At 42.9% G+C, this 12,282-nt stretch overlaps 1 pseudogene; it reads right to left on the reverse strand.

Annotated features, from left to right (window-relative positions):
- Window positions 1–931: 931 nt before the first annotated feature.
- On the reverse strand, window positions 932–11,018 carry LOC136543040 (CRM-domain containing factor CFM3, chloroplastic/mitochondrial-like; annotated as a pseudogene).
- Window positions 11,019–12,282: the final 1,264 nt, after the last annotated feature.

Below are 12,282 nucleotides of genomic sequence, written 5' to 3' on the forward strand. Positions count from 1 at the left end.
CAGCTGAAATCATTTACTCTTTCAAAATATAGTTTCAAGTTAAAATTGTTTGAATTTTAAATTTTGAATCATTCAAACAAAGTCACATGACAAAATGACCAAAATAAAAGTTGTACATGTTGATGAGTTATACAACTTTTATGTTTACAACATTTTCATTTTAGATCATTTAATATCCTAAAATTAAAGTCGAAGTTTTAAAATTCAAATTTTTAAAATTCAAATTATAGTCACACGACAAGATTGAGTTATGTTTATAACTTTTATGACTACAATTGTTTTTATATATATTTGTGCATATATAGAATAATACAAAATATTATATACATTTACTTTGTATTTTTGTGATATAAAAAATATAGAATTAATAATTTAATAAAATAGAAAATATTTATAAGGGCGGCTAGATCAGGAACCGCCCCTACAAATGCATTTGTAGGGGCGGCTGGATCAGGAACTGCCCCTACAAATCGTCCTGGGTATAAAACCACGGGCGCTCGGGTGAACAAGTGTTGGGCGCTCTCTTCTTTCTCCCGACGTCGCCAGGTTGCCCAACTGTTTCCCGCCGCCGCCACCGTCTCTGTGCCCTAGCCACTGCTCTCTTCGCGCCATTTCCTCTCACCTCCGCCGTCCTCCTGTGACAGCCTCCGTCGCCCGCCACGCTTCCTCCCCCAAATGCCGCCTTCCCCAGGCTGGCCGTCACGGTGGCTAGGGTTTGCGCGAGAGCTCACAATCCGGGTGGCTGCCGCCGCCCCGTCCTCGCCGGCCCTTGTGCGCCCGGCCGTGCGCGCACGTGAATTCTTCTCCTGCTCACCCCCTCCCCCTCCCACGCCGGTAGGGTTCACAGTGCGCGCCGCCAGGTCTCTCCCCATCCCCTGCTCGCTCGGGGCGCCAGTTCCTGCGCAGACGCTCGTGCACGCGCGCCGCCGGATCAGCGGCAGTGAAGGTCGCCCGCCTCCTTCCCCTCCCGCTTCCCCTTCCCGACGCTGAGGAAGACGGGCTGGCACCATCCCCTCCTGCTGTCTTCGGTGCGACTTCCCCCGGCGGCGCGGACTCGCTCGGCCCCTGCGACTTCCCGGCGGCGTGAACTCCCCCAGCGACCGCGTCCTGTCTCAGTCCGCGACTTCCCGGCGAAGCGAGCTGATCTGAACGCCCCCGCTCTCTGCTCCAGGTATGCCTCCGCTATCTGCTCCAGATCTGAACGCGACAATATACATCTGGGTCGTACTTTTGCCTTCCTAGTCTTGCTAGTTGCTAGTAGTATGCATGTCAGTTAAGGATACGTGTGTGTGTGGATTCTTGAGCATGTCAGTTCAGATAGTGATTGAGAGTGACACATTATTGATATAGAGTGACACATTTGCTCGCTTGATTATCTTCCCATCGAGTCGTGAACTTGTGTCTGTATGTACTTGAGTGGCTGGGTTAATAATTGCTATACTGGATTGATACTAGTGTCATACGAATGCCAGGCATCATTTAATTTCATTTTTTTCTAAAGTTCTATGCATCATTGCATCTTACTGCTTAGAACAAAATAAAGCCATGAATTAACTCTAAAAATAGAATGCACATAATTGAGTGGCCTGAATATTGGATCTGCTTGTTTTATGAATGCTGTGAATTCTAGGGTTCCAGTGATGGGAAATTAAGAGTCTCAGGAAGAAATTGTTGTTTTGCTTGTTAGGAACTGGTGAGCTTGCAGGCTAGTATCTATTTATTAAGCTGAAAGGTGGAAAATATAGGATGAATATATGTATATTACATACTTAGCATTCGGATCTCCTTCATTTGTTATTCTGTTGACACTGATGCTTAGATGGGGGGCGAGTCATATAGGGTCTTTCAGCCCAAGTAAATTCCTGTCGTGGCTTGCAGAATTTTTGACATTAATTGGTCACTTTTCAAACTATTAACAACAAAGAGACGAGTACTAAAAGACAAGTGCACAGAAATCACATAATACACTTAGAAAATTTTCTCCATCATAACTTCATGGAGATCATACCAAACAAATTGTTGAGTTTTTGTCATCTTTAAATTCACAAGCCATGAATAAAAAAATGAAGGTTGAAGAGAGGCAATCTGAGGTAGCAACAGACTAAAAATATAATAGGACATATGTGTCCAGTGACTGTTTCCCAGTAACTGTGCAAAAGTCCAACACAAAAAAGAAAAAGACAGAGAATTACCAAGGAGCAGAAATGCGTTCATCCTTAGACCAAGTTTCCGAAACATGAACCTCTCTTCATCTGTTATTGTTTCAGGTCTGGAATCTTCAGTTGGCCTCAGGGCTGTCTCAACCTTTCCTAGTACCCTTTCAGCTTTCTCCTATCTTTTTCTGTGCCTGTACATAAATAAAGTGAAATTGGTTTGATTCAAATCATATAACTTGCATCTTCCAGTGATACAATGCATACAAGAATTTAGCCACACAAGCTTAGATGCAACATGACCCTATATTACTTATGACAACAACAACAAAGCCTTTTAGTCCCAAGCCAATTGGGGCCTAGATTGAAAACCCAACAAGAGACACCAACAAGAAGAGAAAAGAACACGCCCTAAACTACTTGTCATACTAAAACTATGCATCTGCACTCTGCCATATTTTGGGGGAAAATATAAGTTCTTGACGTATTTTGGACATCATGAGGCACATATAAAAAAATGTTTCCAGAAGATAAGATAGAATCTAACGAAGTGAACTTAGACTATTCAAACTTGGTCACTTACAAGTGAGAGCTTCCACTCTAGCTTTCTTACGAGGTCAGCATGTCTTGCAGCTTCAATAGTTCTTGTCATTTTGTCCGCATGATTCTCATCAAGTTTAGTTCCATATTTAGAATTAGCCTCTAGAGTCTCTCCTAGAGTACCAGCTACAGTAGGTTGTACATATGTCTCAGCACTTGAAGAAAAATAAGATGCTGCCTTTCGCCGTGCTTCCTCTTCATCTTGAAGTGACTTTGCTAATCTTTCCCTCTCTAGCAGCACCTCTGCAAGTTCTGAGGACAAGAAATCCTTCCCTCTGTAGAAGACTATAAATTCATTGTTCCTTGAAAGCATCACGCCACCTGTTAATTTCTGATGTGGATTGAAAAAAACATTAGCTATGAATCATTAGTTCACTACAAGACCTACCTAAAAACTTGAACAAATGGATAAGTGAAAAGAAAAACAGCAGTAGCAGATTGTTCTCTATAACAGGGAGCCAAAATGTAAACATTAACATTTTGGTTCGTAATCTATGTTCCACAGGACCACAACTCTCATCGATTTAATCTTTCATAGAACCTATGAATTTTTCATGCAAAATCAGCCAACATTTTTTATTGATCAAGAGCCCAAATCAGTACATAGGTAGCATTAATGCTCATTTAGTAAGACTAAGAAATAAAATACAAACTTCAAGCTGCTAGAAAATGGATGAAAATGACAGTTGCAAAAGAAAACCTAGAAGGACTTCGAATCTGTATTGTGCTGTTGCTAGTGATCAATTAACATTTCTAACTAGGATACACATATTTACATATGCTACCCAAATTGTACAAATCTAACAAGAGACACTTTGTTTACTTACTTTAATATCTTCAGCCATCCTCTTACTGGTGGTAAGCTGTACTCCTCTCTTCAAAGCAACCTTAGCAATAGAACTTTTCTCCCACAACTTTACCATAGCATTAGCTAAGCCTTGGAGTTGTCTGCTTCGTCCTAACATCCATTAGTAAGGGTGAAATTAATATAAGATAGTACAATGGATCGACAAGTTCATAGTTTAACTAAAGCATAAGTGCATAACAGAAGTTACCGAGAGCAAAGTGAGGAGGCAGTCCCCGGGCAAGACGGCGTAAATTGGTAGTGTCCATTCGGCTAAGAGATGGCCGGACACCATATGGCAGAACTCTGAAAGGGGGCTTGTAACCTGGCACGGTTGCAGGAAGTAAATCTGCATCTACTGGTAACGGGTCGGATCCAGGCCAGTCAGTGTATCTTGGGCCAAGTTGATCCAATAGTTTGTCAATTTCATCTTCATACTTGATATTCTGGTGCTTGTACAACTATTTCCTCTTTCGCAGCATTAGAAACTAAAGGTCCATTGCTATCTTGTACACTGTTTGCTTTCTCAGTTGGTAGTGAGGAAGCATTAGGAGACCCTTTAATTGGGGACTTCATAGCAAGAGACTGAATTCTTCTTTGACCCCTTAGTGGTTTCCTGGTTCATCATAATCTACTCCCCTGTACAGAGAAATAGAAGTCCCTGATCTCCATATTACTAATCCTCCTGTTTTTCTCTAATCACCACCATTATAACACACAAAAAAGGAAGAAAGTATATCAGATGACAAGCACATCAAATATCTAAACAGAGATGAGTTGAGAATCAATCAAAGCCACTATATTCAACTTAGACTTTTATTATTACTTTTTTGCGCACAACTCAATTCACAATAGAATATTTTTGCGAACATTTCATAATGTTTCAAAAGCACAGTGTTTTTCAAAGATCTAACTGTACACCGAATATACTGTAGTAGTTGTACCCAGATATTCCATGATATTACCTGCACTTAATATGATTTTGCTAGTATCTTTTCTCAACTGAAGTTAATAATATAAACAGACTGTAGCACTCGTTTTCAAGTCAATTCTACAATGGGAAAGAACCATAATAAGTGGAATGATAGAACTTGATAATTAACATCATAAACATCAATTGTATAGAGTTTTCAAGCACTGACAAGATGCAACTCATTGGTATCCTGTCCCTCGCTGAGAGTAACTGAGTTACGAGCTATGTGGTATTCTACTTCAACAACCTAACTGAGTTATGCTGCTAAATCTGTACATACTGAAAACAAGTCTGTCAGCCACATTTGAAAGGGTCTGTATATGTGTCATTGGTGAATACTTGTGCCTTTTCTGGTGCATCATAGGTCAACTTGTAATTTGGTGCTCTCTTTGTATCATTTATAGTATTGGATGTTTTCGTTGAGCTTTAACAAATGATTCCTTAAGTAATGTTTTGTTGATTCTGTCAAACGAAAATATACTCTTAATTTCTGCCTTTTTGCTTATAGCAGTAAGTGATTTCCTATGTTTTCACATTGGCCGGTTTCTACTGTTGACTATATTTGTGATATTTTCTTGGACTACTCTGTTTTTTGTTATCATGATAACTACTACTACTTCCCTACTACTATTGTTACTACTTCTACTACTTCTGTCTTATGTCAACTACTTCTACTTCTGTCTACTACTTCTACTACTTCCCTACTACTACTGTCTACTATTTCTACTTCTGTCTTCTGTCAACTACTTCTACTTCTGTCAACTACTTCTACTACTTCCCTACTACTACTGTCTACTACTTCTGTCTTCTGTCAACTACTTCTACTTCTGTCTACTACTTCTACTACTTCCCTACTACTACTGTCTACTACTTCTACTACTTTTATCTTCTCTCAACTACTTCTTCTACTTCATTACTAATACTATATACTACTTCTACTATTTCATTACTAATACTATATACTACTTCTACTACTTCTATCTTCTGTCAACTACTTCTACTTCTACTACTTCCCTACTACAACTGTCTAATGCTTCTATTACTTTTGTCTTCCCTACTACTTCTTTCTACTACTTCTGGTCTTCTGTCTACTACTTGTACTACTTCTATGTTTGGCAGCAGCTGCTCTATTTTTTTTGGCAACCAGCAGCTGCTTTTTTTTGGCAAACTCTCACCTCCTCTCTCCTCTTTTGCCTATGATGAAATTGTCCAACTCCATATGTTTTGCCGAATCTCCCCTCTCCTCTCCTATCCTCTCCTTTGTTTTGCCGATGATGAAATTATCCAAGTCCATACATTATATGGAATATGAGCTGATGATCAAGAACTTGTAAGGAACTTGGCATCACTAGCAGCCGCCCCTATATTACCTCCTCCTCTCTTCTCTGTTATGATGCCTTGATGCTCCAAGTTCATGATCAAATGATGATTGACATGTTTCTGAGGCCTCTACTACTGCTACTACTCATTTTTTTGATATATTGTTGTTTTATAGGACTACTTTGGTTTATAGACCTTTTTTATTTCTTATACCTTCTCACGTACCTAAAGCACACTTTCTTGCATCTATTAGAACAAAGAGCGAAATAATGTCGTCGACACCAGACAGTGCAGCCCGATGCCCCTGAGCATTATGAGCAGCCAACCTATGAGGAGCAAGCACTAGAGGACCAGCTTACTCAGGAGCAGTTCAATAACAAGTTAGAAAAGGATCTAGAAGTGATGCTTACTCAAGAGCAGTGTGACGAGGAGGAAGAGGGGAGCAGAAGGAAGAGCAGGAGAGGCTACTGAATGAGAAGAAGAAGAAGAGGATGATTATGATGATGACTCAGAAGAGGGATATGTAAGTCCCGAGGATCCTTTCCCACGTGAAGCCAGAAGGAGACCAATGGAGGAAGATTTGGGCAAGGATTTTGACCCAAACGAGGAGGTAGGGATAAAGCCTTAGCTTGTAAATTTTGCTAAAGCTTTGGCTGTGTTACCTCTGCTAACACTTTGATCTGTCGTATATACAAGTCCCTCCTGAAACTCAGAAAAGATGACGTCGACGTCTGTGACATCTCGTTGGACAAGGCGGAGTAGAGGAAAGGAGAGCAGAGGCAACAGCCACAGAGACGAACATTGAGGCCTCTGCTCCACAACCTCAAGACACAACCATGACTACCAAGCCTAAGAGGAAACGAGAGGATAGAAAAGCAAATCAATATCCAGATAAGGCATACTATGTGATAACGGAGGTTGGGCCAGCAGGGGAGATCCTTGATCCGAAGGAATTAAAAGGATGATTCCATAATGCGATTGGGGCCCTAGTTAGAGATAAATTGAACCCAATAATCCCTAACTGGAAAGAGGTCCAGAGAAGAAAAAGGATGAACTATGGGATAGGCAGCTGAAGCTCAATTTTAGATTTTTGGAGGGTAAGCACGAATTGGTAAAAAAATGCTTTCAGGATGATGGGAGAGTCATTCCGATGTTGGAGGTCAGAGCTCAATAAGAAGTATATCCAAAAGGGGTTAATTCCCTTCAACGAGTTCGACAACATAACTCCTAGTCAATGGGAGGAGCTCGTGGCTCAGAAGACTTCATCGGAGGCATTGAAGCTTAGTGCCTGTAACACCGAGCTGGTGAAGAGGAACAAACACCACCATCATCTAGGCCCTGGTGGCTACTATGCTAAGGAAGAGCAGTTTAGGAAGATGGACGAAGAGGCCGCAACTGCTGGGAATATTGATGTGACGAATTTGAAGGTACGCTCAAGGAATTGGATATATGCGGAGTACAGAATCATCCGGTGGTAATCTTAAGTTTGATAAGCTAGAGACCCAAGAGGAAGTATCAAGGATACTGAAAATATGCTGAAGACAAGGAGAAGGGCTCATTCAATCCTTCTAGAGAGAGGGACTGAGCTTAGCCTTGGCTTGGGAAACAAGGAGCACACAGGCCGCACCAGGGGGCTAGGGAAAAGGACTGACCTGGAAGCAAGGATTCGAAGAGGACAGGCACATGTACAATAAACATGGCAGAGAGCTGGGAGAGTAATCTTGAGCTCCAAGTGAAGGCTCTAGTTGCGAAGGCGCTGGAGGAAGCAAGGACTTCTACTAGAGCCACTGGATATTAATGACGCCGCTGCGGAGAACTGGCATTAGTTGGCAGCCCTCCGAAAGTTCCTAGCAGCCAACGTTCCACTGCAGCCACAACCCCCGTCGATCGCATACAGGAACCAACTAGTTGCACCTTGGTGTTTCTCAGCGGCCAGCAGAACATTGTGATGGAGGATGGCAATGGGTGTGGCACATTCTCTCGGTGGCTTACACCACAATAATAAGATACCATCCGGACTACACTAGGATCGAGGTGCATACCTATGAAGCTCGAGTTCATGTAGTGGAGGATAGACTACGCAACTCCCAAGGGGCTAGTGTTACTCGGAGACATAATGGGGCAGTTCATCCTATGGCACAAATAGGACATTATATTGACTGCTTCTTCGCCGCATCCCCCTCTCCCAAATTTGGAGCTAGTTGTTGAGGTTGGGGAGATATTTTCACTGTCTCGTGACCACCACATTCCTGAGATGCCACATTCTTCCCCACCTCCTAGCGAGCATGTGCCAGATAAGCCACAACCTTCTCCAGCTCGTACCGAGCAAGTGCATTATGAGATGCCACGGTCTTCTCAACAAGCACAGCCGATACATGAACAACGAGTGCCTCCTGAAGAAGGTGATGCACAAAAAGATGAGGATGTGCCTGAATGGGAACTTTGAAAGAAGCATCCAATCACCATAAGACCAATTTATATTATGATGAAAGACGTCTCGTCGATGTCCAAGTGGTATTCCCATGACCAGTTCAAGCCTGAGAACCAAGTTGAAAAAGTCCCATCACGGGCTTCTGAGGAGGCCGTCACTAGCAAACTCCACCAAACAGCAAAGCAGTATCCAAATGTTGATGCCATCAAATGGTCAAAGGATTGCCCGAAAACATATAAAAGAGGCAAGCCCTTCCTACCAAACCGGGACATCCAACGCCTACCACTTGGAATGAGAAGGTTCCATGATTGGTACTTGTGTGTTCTCCCAACAAGCATAGACCTCATACAAGCATGCTTCCCCACCGACACATTTGGAAGCCTAGCCAGAAAATTGTCTTTGACTTCAATGACATGCAGACATGCTTTCACCTCGGAGCAATGGAGATGAATCTAATTCACACATGGTGCCTGTAAGTCCTTGTCCTCCCAATATGATATGAATGTAATCTTTGAATTTTGTTGTAACTAACCCACGCCGTGATTTGTAGAATGCAAGTGCACATTGTAAAACAAATGCCAAGTGTGAAAGCCGGGTATATAGACCCTCAAGCTATATCACAAACAAATTTTAATTACCCTAAACAGTGGAAACTGGATGACAAAGAGCTAGTGCTGAAAGACCCTTCGGGAGAAAGAGCATATCCGTACGTCGAAACTAAGGGAAGAGTCCCTTAATGTTGTGGCATACATTGCCCTGACTTTCAAAATTCTCCAACAGCACTCTACTATACTCTACTATATGGCTACCATACAACTTCGAGTAAGTTCAACTCTATACTTAAAGCTTTGTTCGATATATTTTATTCGATGCAAAAGAGCTTATCTAGTTCTATGATTAAATCCATGCAACAACCACTGGATTTGTATAGGCATCGATGTCGAGAGGAGCATGGCATGGGTCTTTGATTCAATAGATAGGGACCTGGTGACATACAAAGACTTTATATCGATTCTCAAGACGTATACATATCGACAATCCTCATTAGCTTATATGTTTGTATACATACTTGTAACGTTCACTTTTGGATACTAACAAGTTGTATTTGCTAAAATAATTCGAACAGGGCATTTAGGTTCTATGTCACTAAACATCATGGAAGGCATGATCCAGCAAGGAAGGAAAAACTGGCTATAAAAATACTATGTGCGGTAAGTGTAACTTACTTCTTCAGTACTCCATTACATGGCTGTCAAAAGCATTACTTAACATTTCCATATGCAAAACACACAGTGCCCCAAGTAGAAGCTTGGAGTGTACATTGTGGATACTATGTATGTTCTATGATAAGTAACATCGGTGCCTACAGGAGACATCCCTTAAGGGTAAGTTTGAACCTCTTCACCTGTAGTATAAAAACTTCGTACATGGTATAAAATACTAAACCGAAACTTGTTCTCTTGTAGTGGAAAGAAGAGAAAGAAATGAAAAGAGACCCATACGATGACCAACTCTTAAAGCTCGTCGGCAACCTTTGCAACTTCATATTGGACCAGATTCTACACGTCAAAGGCACCTACCATGACCGAGAGTCTGACTTAGGTAGAAATCCTCAGTACCAACATCTTCGTGAAACGAAAGGCTAGCTCTAGGCCATTGATAACAATGTGTATAGAATTTGACATTGGTTTTACCTTGTGAATTATGTCTATTTAATGATAGATTGTATATATTCTTGTGAATTGGACTTGTAATTGCAGTTTATATAATACTCTTGTGCTTATAGTTTATATAATACGCTTGAGCGAACGCGGTTCGGAATATTGGTCGCGGGGCGTTCAGTGGGACGTTGAGCGAACGTGGTTTGGAACGTTGATCACCCACTCGCAACGTGAACACGGAAATACATGCAAACAAACAGGGCGGTTCTGGTCGAATTTGAATTGTAAATTTAAATTTTTCTAGACTGAACCGCCCCTACAAATAGGTATTATAGGGGCGGCTGGTACTACAGCCGCCCCTACGAATCGGTTTATAGGGGCGGCTGATAACACCAGCCGCCTCTACAAATCGATTTGTAGGGACGGTCTGGAAACCGCCCCTACAAATGCATGATTTGTAGAGACGGTTTGGCAGGCGCGGCTGGCCAAACCGCCTCTACAAATGGTCTTGAGCCGCCCCTACAAATGATATCTGTAGTAGTGGAATGTGCATGGGTGGGGGTGGCAGGACATCCTGCGGTGAGGCCAACCGGAGTTACGTGGGCCCTGTTCGTTTGATCTTATCAGCCATACCATTTCAGCGAAATAATAATATTTTTCTCTCGCAACAAATCAACATTAGAATTAGCATCAGCCGTCGTTTTTCCAACCAGACGAACAGAGCCGCGGTCGTTCAACCCACATGAGGTCGTTGAGGTAACAAGGAAGAGCACCGCAGCCATGGCGCACTTACGTGGGTGATGCTTTGTGTGCCTTGTGCGGGACCATAAGGTTGCTTCCAGTCGGGACCCATTGAGGTGCTTTCGCTGCAAAGCCTCGACAGTCGTCGTCGAGTCAAGGACAACACCCAGTCCAACAGGCTAATCGCTGCTCTGCTCACGAGCGGCTCAGCTTCAATGAGTTCCCGCCGCTCGTTGGGGGCGCCTGTGTCGTCCTCGGGCGAGATGTTCGAGGTGAACTCGGGAGTTGCGGTCATGACGCCCAACTCTACTATTGCGGCAAAGTTGGTCCACTTTGGCGATTTAGGGTCTCTTTGGCACGGCTTATGCCGGCTTCGGCTTCATCTATTTTGCGCAAATCGAGGCACTATAGCATGAAGCCATTTTGTAAGCCGGGGTTAAAATGAACTAGAAACCGGGAAAAGCCAGTTTTTCTGGCTTCACCGACTTTGGCTTCATCGGTGAAGCTGTTTTGGATGAGCCGTGCCAAAGGGGGCTTTAGGGGTCTTTGATCCGGTGACTAAAATTTAAGGGGTACGTCGGAAGGATGTTGCATAAGGTATTCGGATACTAATAAAAAATTAAATTATATAATCCGTCAGTACTCTACGAGATGATTTTTAAGCCTAATTAATCCGTCATTAGCACATGTTCACTATAGCAAAACATTGTCAAATCATAGACTAATTAGGTTTAAAAGATTCATCTCGCAAATTAGTCGCAAACTATGCAATTAGTTTCATAATTAGTCTATATTTAATACTCCATACATCCATACATGTGTCTAAACATTCGATGTGACAGCGATTAAATTTTAGGAAGAACAACCAAACACCCGCTGACGTCCTCACAATCTCAGGTCGCATCCTCTACTCTGGACCCCATGCACGCGGTGGACTTTTCTGCTGCTAGATTCCGGGGGAATGTTCTCATGGAAGGAATCCAGGGATGACCTGAACCCCGGCCCACTGCTCTCGTCATGCCACGGGGTCTCGTGAGTTCCTGGGGCCCATCCTCAGGAGGACTTAAGCCTAATGGGTGGCCAGGCCATGAGCACAAGTCCGACAGCTGATTGTTTTGGGCTTGTGGACTGCATGCTTGCTGTCACGGCCTCAACCTCTCCATTACTGCCCTCTCCCCTGTGGAGATTGATGGCCCTGATGGGATGCTTGTGTCGCCGGATTTTTGGCCCAGATGCCATCCAGTCAGCCACCACCACCATAACAGACATAGACCCTATTCGCTTCGCTGAAAAGCCATGACTGAAAGTACTGTTTGCTAATTTGTTGTAAGAGAAAAATAATGTTCCTTCGTGGAAACAGTACAGCTCATAAGACAAACGAACAGGGCCATAGCTGCCGATGTCATCAAGGATTTCGTTGACTCCTTCTGACGGCTACTGCAACAGCCCCTCGTCACGTCCCCTCCTAGATTGACGGTGACCAAGGTGATCGACTATGATACAGATGACGATTTTTTGCCCCAGCACAACGCTCGTCTGGAAGCTAAAAATAAGTTGAG

This window comes from Miscanthus floridulus, chromosome 3 (genome assembly GCF_019320115.1).
Source record: "Miscanthus floridulus cultivar M001 chromosome 3, ASM1932011v1, whole genome shotgun sequence".
Classification (NCBI taxonomy): domain Eukaryota; kingdom Viridiplantae; phylum Streptophyta; class Magnoliopsida; order Poales; family Poaceae; genus Miscanthus; species Miscanthus floridulus.